The sequence below is a fragment of the Parasteatoda tepidariorum genome, chromosome 12, assembly GCF_982258835.1.
Source record: "Parasteatoda tepidariorum strain Cologne lab strain chromosome 12, Ptep-v5.0, whole genome shotgun sequence".
In the NCBI taxonomy this organism is placed as follows: Eukaryota; Metazoa; Arthropoda; class Arachnida; order Araneae; family Theridiidae; genus Parasteatoda; species Parasteatoda tepidariorum.
The window spans coordinates 18,060,294-18,073,719 of record NC_141766.1 but is presented as its reverse complement, the minus strand read 5'-3'; the positions used below and the strand labels follow the sequence as shown (position 1 = coordinate 18,073,719).

Sequence of the window (13,426 nt, the reverse complement as noted above, 5' to 3'; positions counted from 1 at the left end):
ATTTTCTGGCACAGGGTGTTCAAAAATGCTCCTTTTTGTTTGTAATTTTTTGCCGATTCCCCATTCCTCTGGAATTCTTTAACTTTGTTGATAAGTATGAGAAATCGCATGATCTAAACACCTTTAAAGTTTAAAATAATTTTTTAAAATATTTTTTGAGAAATTTCACACAAATGCCAAAAAAGGTGTCTCTTCTACTATTGCTGGGTTAGTATATCTACATGGTTGATTATTCATTAAAGTATTGCTAATTTCGATCAAATATTGACTGCAAGTACATTTGGGTATCAAAAAACAGTAAAATTCAAACAGTTTATTAAAGCTATAAACAAAGCAAACAATCATTGCTGATTTTTATCTTCATGTTAGTAAACACAGAAGCTTTTATTGAAAAAACCAGGAATTAAAATAAATAAATAAATCAATTTTAACACGAAAAAATCTTAACAGTTTCAAAAGAAGAAGTCTACATGCATTTTGAAAACTTCATTGAAAAAGTTATAATGTTTTTTTTTGTGTGTTTGAAAACGAGTTTTTGAAACTTGTACAAATTCATGTGTAGCAAGCAATTAAGCAATATCAAGTGTACCCTAAATTGCAAAGTGTTCGACTAATTACAAGTTCGTTCAAACTAAGTGGAAAGTATTGCTGAGAAAGCAAAATTACACCATTAAATCCTGAGGCATTAAAAAAAAAGTTATTAAGTATTGTTTTTATAGCCAATATGTTATTACATAGGAAAGTCTGTTTATTATTTCGGGAAAAAGAAATTGGTAGTGGATAGTTTAAATTAAGAATGGTAAAAGCTTCATAATTTAAATTTCACTTTCATTTTTTGAACCCTCGTCTATATCACATTCCACATGCAAATAAAGATGTTATTTAATGTTAGTAAGTCTTGGTTGTCACGGATATCTTTTTGAAAACAAGATAGAAATAAAATGATTATACTCCCAGTGTTTTCCCTTTTCTCTCTATACACTTTCAGGTCTGTTCAAACTGCCTCTTAAATAGGGCCACAAGAAGCATCAGGTGAACAGTTGAAAGAACAGGATCAGAATCTAACTGCCAATCTAAAACGACGTAATTAACTTAAAATTGATTTATTAACTCATGTACTCCTGTATAATCAACTAAAGTAAAATTTAAAAAAAAACTCAACTATGATTCTAATAAAATGACTCAAGTGATGTCAATTTAAAATTTGAATCAGAAAGATGAATTCAAACTTCTGTTTATTTTAAGACAGTTAAATAAATCATAGGAGAAACGTTCACGTACGTATTTTCAGAACAATATTAGTTCTCTACTATACGGGATGCTACAAAAAAATTATTTTATATGGATCTTTTAAATTTTGTACACTGCTAAATTTACAGTTGAGAACTGTCAGCTGGTGTGCCTGTAAAAATCTGTTTTTATTTCACAGAAAAATATTGTTATTCAAAAGCAGAAGCCTGTTGTTTAAGTTAGTAAGAACTTTTATGTAACAAAAAATTCTATGAATCAACTATATCAGCATTGTAGTCATTGCGAGCAGCATTTGTACAACCAGTCGACGCTGGAATTCGAACCAGGGTGACCACATTAGGAGCTCTGAGATACTGCAGCTCTAGTGTCTTCGTATGAAGAAAACTTTAAAGTCTTTTATTGAGATAATAGTAAGCGCATATATAGTGGTCCACCCGTATGAAAATGTCTTATCAAAAAGTTTTATCTTAAGAAATATAATCAATTTAGCAATAAATTCGATCCTTATTTATACCATGCTCAAAACCATGAAATAATTGCTGAAAAATAAAAGCAAGCATAGAAAATAATCGTAAAATAATTTTTTAAAAAATGTAGTAAGGTAAGCAAAACTGTATGATAAGAATTTGAACTGACGGTTTTTATCCGTTTTTGATTAGGATGAAAAACCGTTTTGTCAACAGTTTTAAATCTTTAAATATTCTTTGTCTATAAAAAGAAAGGGGATTTTTTCAATACACAGATAACGGATGAAAGCAGAAAAAATCTTAATTTTTCTTTAAATAGATTTTTTCTATGAAAAATTTGTTTTTCTTTTGTAGAATACACAGTCATATTTTCACTGTGTATACGTACCCTTAATCCTTTAAATTTTCTTTCCAATTAATCAAAATTTAATTTTTAAGCAGAACATGTTAGTTTCTGTGTAAATTATATTCCTTAAATCACTATTCACGCGCTATATCTGACTGGCGCAATTCATGTTCAAAACAATTTTTCTCTGACGTCACTGTATTAAAAATAAATAAATAAAATCAATTGAAATTATTTTTATTAAAATTTTATGAATAGACAGGACTTAAAAACCTATCAATTATATCAGTGTCTTTTTTAATTAAAAATTACAAAAGGATATATTACATTTAAATACACTGGTTATCATAAATTAAGGAAAAATCACAAAAATAGCGATAACTCTTTCAAAAGTAAGCCAAACCGTGCAAAATTTGCATATGTTGTCCACTAAGAGTAGCTGAGTAAAATTGCAATATGCAAATTAGTGGCGCTGCACTCGGCTTACGTCATCTGCCTGGAGCATAAAAGTCCAAGTTTGAGAGAAAGCACACAAATTTTACTGTGATTGCGACATTGAAAATCTGAGATAGCCAATTCGTAATAATGACCTCTAGGCATCATTTGCCTGAAGAACTACGATGGAGAGCCATCGGGAGACTAGAGGCAGGGCAGAGTCAATCAGAAGTGGCCAGATGGCTAAATGTGAGTCCATCTGTGGTTCATAGACTTTGGAGGCAATTTCAAACCACAGATTCGGCATCTAGGAGGTTCAGTCAAGGACGGCCAACTGTTACGACCAGTGCCGATGACCGATATTTGACATTAAGTGCACGCAGGAATAGAACCGCTACTCCGACACATCTTAGATCCTCTCTTGCTGCAGCCACCGGAAGGTTGGTGTCAACGTCAACTGTGCGCAGAAGGCTCCACGAAGGTGGTCTGTATGCGAGACGACCAGCCATTTGCGTGCCGCTCACATCACGCCATAGGAGAGACCGTTTGCAGTGGGCCCGACAACATGTCCACTGGACGTCAGATCAATGGAGGCCTGTTCTCTTTACGGATGAGTCCAGGTTTAGTCTAGAAAGTGACAGTAGACGTTATTTGATATGGAGAGAACCTGGGACCCGTTATCATCCATCAAACATCCGTGAAAGAGATGCATACGGAAGAGGCAGTGTCTGTGTTTGGGGAGGCATATCCTTAGGAGGGCGCACATACCTCCATGTCTTTCCAAGGGGAACCGTGAATGCTCAGGTTTATCGAGACAACATCCTTGATGCTTATGTGCGCCCATATGCCGGGGCAATTGGTGATTGCTTCCTGTTACAGGACGATAATGCAAGACCACACAGAGCTCGCATTGTTGATGATTATCTTCAACAGGAAACAATTACTCGCATGGAGTGGCCAGCTCGATCCCCGGACTTGAATCCTATCGAGCACGTTTGGGATGCTCTAGGGAGGCGTGTATCTGCCATCAATCCGCCCCCTCAGACCCTTGCCACGCTTGCAACTGCTTTACAAGAGCAATGGCTCTCACTTCCTATTGAACTGATAGACCGCATAATTGAAAGCATCACACATCGCTGTTTGTGCTGTATTGCTTCTAGAGGCAATCATATTCCATATTAAAGGTACTTTTTCTATTGCAAACCGATACTTCCAATTTGTTTATTTTATACATGTGCTAATTTCTATACTACTATTAATGTCTGATAATTTCTTTTTATGTTGTTTAATACCTTACTATGTGTTGTATATTGTGGGTAAGTTTCATAAAATTCCATGTGTAATTTCTTGAGTTATCGCGATTTTTGTGAATTTTCCTTAATTTATGATAACCAGTGTATATTTACCCTTTTTTAACGTAATTATTAAGGCATCCTTTTATTGAGTGTTTAAAAAACATGAACACCGGCATCCATTTCCTTGAACTTTCGTAGATGCCTGTTTCTGTTGATTGATAAACAGAAAGGGAAAAAACCTTTCTTAATCGGTGTTATGGAATTGAAACAATCGCTGTGATCTTTGTTTGATTATTGACATCGTTCAAAAAGCGAAGCATTTCAATGTCAACGTTTTTGTTTGTCCATGAAAATCCCTTAATATATTTCAGTTTCTTTCGGAAAAAAACAGAATTGTCCTTTATTAAATTGTGCAAATTAATATACTGAAATGTATTGACATTTCCTTTCTATGACACACGTGAAAATTTTTCTAGAAAGTGTCAATTTTTGAATCTTAACAAGCAAAAGAATAAGGCAAATTATTAACAACTATAAACGATTTTGCACTTATATTTTAATGAAAATAAATGTTTTTGATATTAAAGGAAAACAAAGTATTTAATGTGTCAATTACATGTGTTCCTGGTTAGTTTAAAATTATGTATTTTAAAAATTGGATTTGTAAGGAAGTCAGTAAAGAGAAATAATATATGAATATTAAATCGAAAGGTTGTCAGGAAAGTCATTAGCGTCTTTAATTATATTTTTTAAATTGAAATAGGATGATAAAATTTTAAAATTGTTTTGACAACTTTTTGCAATTAAGAATTTGATGAATTTTGCAAAAACCGTGCACTTAATCTTTAAAAAAGCCAATTGAAAATCACATGATTTTAATTCTAGTTGTATTTTTTAAATTGAAATGAGTTGATTAGAGATTTTTTTATTAGATTTTTTGGAAATTTTGAATTTTTCATACTGTGAACTTGAGCTCTGGAAAAGCCAATTATTAATCACATGATTTTAAATTTTAAATTATAATTGTATTTTTTAAATTGAAATGAGTAGATTAAATTTATAAATTTTTTGATGAAGAACTTCAAAAAGTATTCTAACGAATTCCATACCGCAGTTTAAAAAAAGAAAAGAAAAAATGAAAACACGTTGAAAATTAGAAGTTTATGAATTATTTCCCTGTTTCTCATCTTTTCAAATTTTTTTTTTCGTAATTATGAATTTTCCATACCGTGAACTTAAGCTTTTGAAAAGCCAATTGAAAATCACATGATTTAAAATTTTAACGGACTGCCATTCAAGATTTTTAGTTTTCTGAAGAGATTAGAGATCGAGATAAACATTTTATTCAGTTTTTTTTAAACATTTTTTAATTCGTTTATTTTTTATTTTATTATATATATATATATATATATATATATATATATATATATATATATATATATACACAAATTAACATGAAAAACATGAATAAAATAAAAAATTAATGGTAGAGAAACAAGAATGGTATAAGCAAATAGTCGTTGTCAAGACACATCTAATTGCCAAAAATAATGCGATATTTCTGAATAAAGAATAATTATCCTAAGATAAAAATTATTCTTTATATGTGTCGATATCGCAAAAAACCTTATTTTGAAAAAAATCATGAAATAAAAGAAAAATGTAATAGGAAATCAAACTTACCGGCGTGAATTAAAACGCGGTTTAGGTTTAAAAGTACAATAATAAAACAGTTAACAAAAATCGCGAAGATGTAAAATATTGCTTATAGCTTGAATCGAATATAATAAAATTTAAAAAAATTTAAAAAAAATTTAAAAAAACATTTGATCGAAGAAGAAGAAAAAATGTTTAGGTAAAATATTAGTGCTGCCATCTATGAGAAACAATTAGTAAAAAGGTAATAAAATTGAAATAATAATAAAAATGTTTAACGGATTGAATAAATTAGCAGTCTTAAAAAAACAAAAATAAATAAATAAAAATAAAATAAATAAATAAATAAATAAATAAATAAAAAAAATAAAAATAAAAAAATTTAAAAAAATCATTAATAGGGAAATTAATTTAAAAGTCAGTCTGTCAGGATAGAAAGCCGTTTATAGACCCATCCTTCATTCATAATTTTACAGAATACACATATCCATCTTTCATAGGGTGACTTATTTAAAAATCAGAGCCTGCATACAGGAATAGAAAACCGTTTATAGGTTTTATTCTTCATTCATACAACCTTACATAATTTTAAAGTATACACGTATCACCTGCATTTATCTGGGGTGGTTCTTTACGAACCAGAGCCCATTCCACTTATACAAAAATAAAAAATAATATATATATATATATATATATATATATATATATATATATATATATATATATATATATATATATATATATATATATACTTTTGGAGTAAAACCGGGTAAACCAGTTAACTGTCGAAAGTATTTTAAATATTAGAATTTCAGTGCAAAAAGTAGCAAATATTTCTATTTTCCATGATAATTTAAGAAAATTATGCGTTTAATTTACATTTGTAGTCAAGGTTGTACGAAAGGGGGAGGAGGGAAAGGGTCCTACCAAAATTCTGTGTCACAAATATAGAGTTTTTTATTTATAAGTCAGTTTTAAAAATATAGTGTGCAAAAAATATAATATTATTTTTTCAAAAGAAAATGACAGAGAATTTCTTTACAGCTATATAAAACCTTCAATTTTGTATAAAGGGTCTTCAAAAATTCTACAAAATATGAAAATAAGGCTTTTTGTACTTTAGTATAGTAGGGCCTGCAATAAATTTTGTACGAGGGTTCGTAAAACTCTTGTTCAGCCTTGGATGTTAGTTATCTTCTTCCTCTGCTGCTCTGCAGCTTTCGTAAGTCCAACATATACACACATTAAGGGAAGGGGGTTTACTCTGCGAGTAGAGATTATTGATACGTAACAGAACATTGCTATTTATCGGTCAAAATTTTTATTGTTTTTTAGTTAATGAATCTTTATTAAACGTATAATAAGCTGAACTAAAAACAATTTTGACAGCTAATGGCTCTAGTCAATGGCGGCTCAAAGTCACATTAGATCTAAAAATAATTTTTGCAACTAATATGACTATGAGCGGCTATTGCTCGGGGGATAGAGCGCTCGCCTTCCAATTAAGTGAACCGGGTTCGAATCCCAGCGATGACTGGTCGATGCGAATCCGCAACCGGCTTGCACCGACCACAGTGATGACGCGAAATATCCTTAGTGATACACGGATCATGGGTTAGAGTCCGTCTATGGACCACGGATCATGGGTCTTTGCCGTCTGGCTAACCGTGGGAAGTTCTCGTGGTCTTCCATTCCATGTTTCGCAAATGCGGGTTAGTTCCATCAAAAAGTCTTACACGAAGGCAAATTTCTCCCAATACTTGAACCAGGAGTTCCCTTGTCTTCTGGATTGGGTTCAAAACAACATGTTGTACATTAATAGTCGTAAACCCGAAAATTGGGTAGGCTGTACAACGTCGGGAATAAAACTAATGGAACTAATAAATAAGGATAACTTAAAACAACAACACACTATGGTTAGTCTTACGTGATAAAATTACCAAATTTTATCACGTTTATCAAATTTTATCGTACATAATAAAACCATATTTTATTGCTAATTTTACCGAAATCATCACCAAATAGCTTCGGTTAAGGTTACCAAGTTTCTTGGTGTTCCCATAGAGTCAGATACACGGTTAATTTTACCAGATTCTTATACTTTAGACCATACTTTTTTACCATGTGAAGAAATAATCAATACTTTCAGTGAGTTATTTTTCGAATTTTAGAGCAACAAAAAACGAGAGGAGTCAAATTGGCCCCATCCGTCTGTCTAGCTCATATCATTTATTTCTCACTTACAATGGAAAATGTCACTTTTCAATGTACACAGGTGGTGAATGTTGATTGCAATGATTTTAATTTAATATCAATATTTTCCTTTTACGCTAGAAAATGCAGATATTTCGATTTCATGGGAAATACATTGGGGGGACCGGAAAATAATGTCGTTTCGGTGCATTAATTATTCGTTAGTTTTAAAATCCAATTCCTTTTTTTCGATCCATTTCGATTCATTTTCGATCTGGCATTGAAAGGTTGTGGCAAATGAGGATGGAAACATTATTGATTAGAAGTAAAATCTTGATAAGAAATATCAAATGCACTGAAACGACATTACTTTCCGGTCCCCTTAATATAATATTTTTGCTAGCAATTGAATCTGTTACATTATTTGTGACCATTTGTTTTAATTGTTATATTATATAGCATTTGATTTTTTCTTAAAATTTTTTAATATTTAGTTTTTTCTTAATACTCTCACTTGTATCAGTAAATATATGCACCAGTATTTAATAAGTTGTTAACCATAATGCACTAATGGCATGATTGTAAGGAAGGAATAATTTTTGCTTCAATGCTCCCCATCAGCTCGGCATTTACATGCGTAAAAGCGAAGTTAGGATTTTTACTAAACATCCTGGTCAATAATTTAAGCGGTTATGTTGATGTTGACTTGCGTCAGAACATATCAAGAATCAGCAAATTTCGATGTTCAATGGTAATACATTAAAAAAAATTAAAATTTATTTAACAAAAAATTATGAAATTAATTTAGAACTTATTTTACAGTTTTTCAAACAACTTTTAGTGGAAATAAAACAAAGGTTAGTAAATCTTTTTGGCCAGATTTTTTTCACCTAGAAGAAAATCATCAAAGTCAATAAATAATTATCGATTTTAGCAAATTTCTATGAAAGCGGCATCATGTAACTTGTTAATTATAGAAAATTCTTTTCTATAAAACTTACGTTCATAGAGGGTAAATAAAGGTTCTCCGATTGCAAACTCCCAGCAGTGTTTATTTGTCTATAGCACACTTTTAAATAATATGCGGAATGTACTATTTACTGTATCACCCCGTGACGAAAATAAAGGGGCCTTCGGGGACAGTAAAACGTGCCTCCTTTCACGAGAGTCGTTTTTGCTAGGTCATCAGGGTATATTCACCTGTATCCCATTGGGGTCCCCTTAACCATAGAGATAAAACCCCCAACTGCAATCTATACAGATTCTCTTATAAATATTCAAGCGATATCTAATTTGAAAAACATCTAATGTTTGATTTGACCTTCAAAACAAGTAACATTTCACATTCATTACAGATATATGAGCTATTTATAAGTTCGTATATATAAAATAATTCACAATTTGCGCACTGAACAAATATTGAAAATTATATTTAAAAAAAAATACACAAATGATAGCTACTATTTAATTTTTGCTAATTTTTTAAAACTGTTTATGTAAGTCTATGTAAGTGCATGTGCTACCAGAAAAATATAATTGAAATATTTGATAATCTATTCTTTTTTTTCTTTTCCCAGCATAATACGCACATATTTCTTCAGTAACTACAGTTGCGAATTTTGTACTTAATTATTAAAATTGAATATCTTAAAACTAATTTGTTGACAAATTTTAAAGTAAGACTTACAGTTTATTTGTTTTTTTGGATTAGCAGTATTTTAATAATGGCAGCGCGCATATGATTAATCGATAGTTACAGCGTATTTTTTATTTTTTTTGTAATTAATTTTGTGACTCCAAAAAATAACCTTTAAAGCATTGTCATCCTTACCTCATACCAAACAAAACTGACAAATTTGGTATCACCTTTTCAAAAATGTTACATAATGTTGACAGTGATCGATCAATTATAAATTGATGTAATCAAAATGCCATTTCATTTGAGACGCACCCTTAAATTATTACAGCAATAGTAGGTTTGCTTTTCAAGGTTGAAATTCATTCCGTAATAAATGAACTGAATTCGTTATATCAGATTAATGTTCATTCATAAACTGTTTATGTTTTCATAAATGGTAAAAAACAGTTCAGAATGCGTTTTTTTTAAAAATTTTATTTATTTATTTTATTTATTTGTTTATTTTATAATTTTTTTTATTTATTTATTTATCTTATATATTTATTTTATATATTTATCTTTTAATTTATTTTTTAATTTAATTATTTATATTTATTTTATATATTTATCTTTTAATTTATTTTTTAATTTAATTATTTACATTTATTTTATTTATTTATTTTTATTTTATTTATTAAATTAATTAATTTATTTATATTTATTTTTTAATTTAATTATTTATATTTATTTTATTTATTTATTTTTATTTTATTTATTAATTTAATTTATTTATTTATATTTACTTTATTTTATTTATTTTATTTTATTTATTTTATTTTATTTCATTTATTTTACTTATTTAATTTAATTTATTTTATTTTATTTACTTATTTTAATTTTATTATTTTTATTTTTGCTTTTGTTCGATTGGGTGGACATATTCATTGTTAGGCATTTTTTTTTACTTATTATTTTGCTACTGTATTTTTTAATGGGCTTTTAAAATCAGCCTTATTAAAATCATCCTTATTAAAATCAGCCTTATTAAATCGAGAGTATCTTCACTGATATTATCCAGATTAAAAAAATTTAGAAGAAATATAAGAATTTCTTACAAATAAGACCGTTTTTAAGCCCTCAAAATTGGAATTTGTGCGGAGTGCTTGTTAAGTGAAAAATAGGTTGTAAGAAATAAGTTAGTTTTTCAATATTTTTACAAAGAAAAAAAACTATAAAGTGAGCAAAAACAGCTAAAATGAACAACAAATATATTAGATTTGATAAAACATACATCTGTGACTTATTACCTGATAGTCCAACGTAAATCTTGCACAAAAGTTTATAATACAAAAAAAAAAAAATTTGTACCATTGAAAAAAATAAGTTTCAAATTTCTAACAGGACAATTTTTAAAAATTCCGTTTTTAACAGAATTTGAACAGGTAGTAAGGATTGCAACTTTCAAAAGTTTTTAAATTATTTTTACTATGATGCTTCTTTTAATATATAAAATAAATTTTTTAATAAGTAAAATAAAGTAGAATGAAAAAATAAAAATAAAATTTATCATACTTGTACAAGCGATAAAAATCTTAAAAGGATTGGACAAAATTCGCTTTCCTAATACAAACGCGCAAAACGAAACCTAATTCCGTACGATGTAAAAATAATTTTGGAAACAAATTAAAATTTTTTAAACACAATAACAACTATTTTATTGCAAGAATACACCTTTGCATAATGACATAATTTCTTCACAGTGTTATCTGTTACTGAAAAATCAATTTACTAAAAATTTTGCTTTAACGAAAATTTTAACATTATGGATTTTTTATAAAATCAATGGTATTTACTGATAAATAGAAATCTACAAAACAAATAAATTAAACATTAGAAATGTCCACAGTGAGTAATGTTCTGTTATGCGTCTCCTAGATAAAGCTTATAGATTCCTAATCTGTTTATTTTCTTCTGTCACTCTGTATCAAAGATAACTAAAAAAGAATGATGCTCTATTCAAAATTCAGGAGACAAGATACTTATCTAGGAATTCTTGCATTCTTTTGGGGAAATGCTTTGTTTGGGGAGATGTTTCGGGGATAGGGCAACTTGAAGGAAATCACCCCGACGTGTGACCTTCCTCATCCTTTCACGTACGAATTTCACTTATCAAAACGCATATTGAAATGTTTCTTAATTAACCTCTTCGCAACTGATGTAGCAAAAATATTATATTACAGTTCAAAATTTCTATTTTACTATTATAAGTCATTATAAGATAAACAAAATACGAATTCGTATTCTACTATCATAAGTCATAATAAGATAAACAAAATAAGAATTTCTAGTTAACTATCATAAGTCACAATAAGATAAACAAAATACGAATTTCTATTTAACTATCATAAGTCATAATAAGTTAAACAAAATACGAATTATGCTGCCAGGGGCTAATAATTTTAGATCTACTTACGTAGACCTCAGTTCTTAACTAAGTAAAATAATATAAACATTTGAATTGTTAAAGTGCACCTAAAGTAGGAACAAGCATGCATAATGTTGCATGATGGTCTATTTTAATATAATAATGGATAGATTTAATAGCTATTTAGAAAAAATTAAAATTAAATTGAACTTAAAAAATTAATTTTTCTTACAATGAGATGGAATACCAAATGCAATGCCACTGCTTATCAACGACGCACTACTGCGTGGAATCTCAGTTTCAAAACTATTTTAATTACGCAAACGACGCAAAATAAATAATTATTAAAAAGAATCTAATATTAACTATAAAAATATTCAATTCTTGGGAATAAAATTTCAAAATTATGGAAAAATCACAAAAAGGTAATAGTTATTAAATGTATGTATGTACATTAATATAAAACAATTAAATAAAATAATATAAAACTATTAAATAAAATAATATAAAACAATTAATTAATAAATTTTCATTACCCTCACCCAAGGTAGGAAAAAAGAAGGTCATACATGCATAAATTATTCATTTTTATTACTTTCAAATACAATCTAAATTCACTCCTCATGATCATGCTTTTTTTAACTAGCAAGATAGTATTTTCAAGTTTTTGTTATCCGAAAATAGTCGTGCATCCTTGGTGCAGAAACTTAAAAAAATTCCAAAACTTTATGAAATTAAATATTTTGTATCCATGATAAGCAAATAAATAGAAACACTATGAATTATTTGAAAATAGCCATAATGAAATATGGAGGAAAATTTAGACTTGTGTCAAGTCTCGAAAAACCCATAACCCAAGTAATATTTTTTTATGGCCCAAATTTAATTTTTCTTCCTAATTTTTCTTGTCATCCTAGAAAAGTATAGAAAGCTGAAAACATATATTTTCAATTTTTTCTTCATCAATACGAAACAAGAGTTTGAATTGTCAATGATATAAAAATTAAGCGGAAAAAAGTATTATTAGTGTTTAGTTCTAAGAGGAAAAAAAATATGTGGCTTAATATGTAAATTAGCACAACCACAAAATAGAAGTGAATGATAAATATTCGTGACGAAATGCTTTATTTCAGGGACAAAAATATTCTTATATAATAATATGAATCTTTTCAAGATTAGAAAACGAATATCATCTTTATTTTTTATAGTTCTTCTTATACTTTGCTAGGATATGAATTGATTAATTGTGAACTTCTAACAAATATAAAAATTATTTTCTTTATGAGCTGATTTTGATTTAGCAAAATATTCGAATTTCGATATCAGAGTGTCGTTCCACCTATGAGAAACTCAAATAAAAATCTTTCGTCGTTGTTCTGTTAATTACCACTTCTTTTTAAAAGTTAATTCCTACTAAACAATTTTGAATTCTTTAGAAAAATCAAATCTTAAAAATTTGTTAAAATCCTCCAAAATCGTCGAATTTGAAATAAAGGTCACGAAAATTTAGACACTATCAAAATCTGCCTTAGAATTTTCCATGTTCAAAATAAAGATTAATCTGTGATCTCTATAATATGGGTAGTATTTAAACATCAGTAAGTTGATTTGCTTAAATAGAAGGTCATTTTTGCTCTATTTTTCCAAATGGCAAAGAATTGAAACTTGGGGAAAAATTATAATTTGCATTCTATCTATGGAGGATTCATATGTATAGTACGCCAAAACGGACCACTCTGA

General features: G+C 28.7%; 2 long non-coding RNA genes across 4 annotated transcripts in view; one reads left to right on the top strand and one right to left on the bottom strand.

The window, feature by feature from the left end:
* LOC107443633 (uncharacterized) overlaps positions 1-4,067 on the bottom strand; it is a 51,205-nt gene extending 47,138 nt beyond the window's left edge. For 2 of the 3 annotated variants that reach the window (XR_015430823.1, XR_011638360.2), the window contains exon 1: positions 3,906-4,054. This is a non-coding gene — a long non-coding RNA (uncharacterized LOC107443633). Of the gene's footprint in view, positions 1-3,905 lie in introns of all 3 variants that reach the window. The other variant, XR_015430825.1, reaches the window with a different exon arrangement.
* Positions 1-13,426, top strand: part of LOC107443632 (uncharacterized) — a 53,189-nt gene that overhangs the window by 22,977 nt on the left and 16,786 nt on the right. The window lies entirely within an intron of this gene.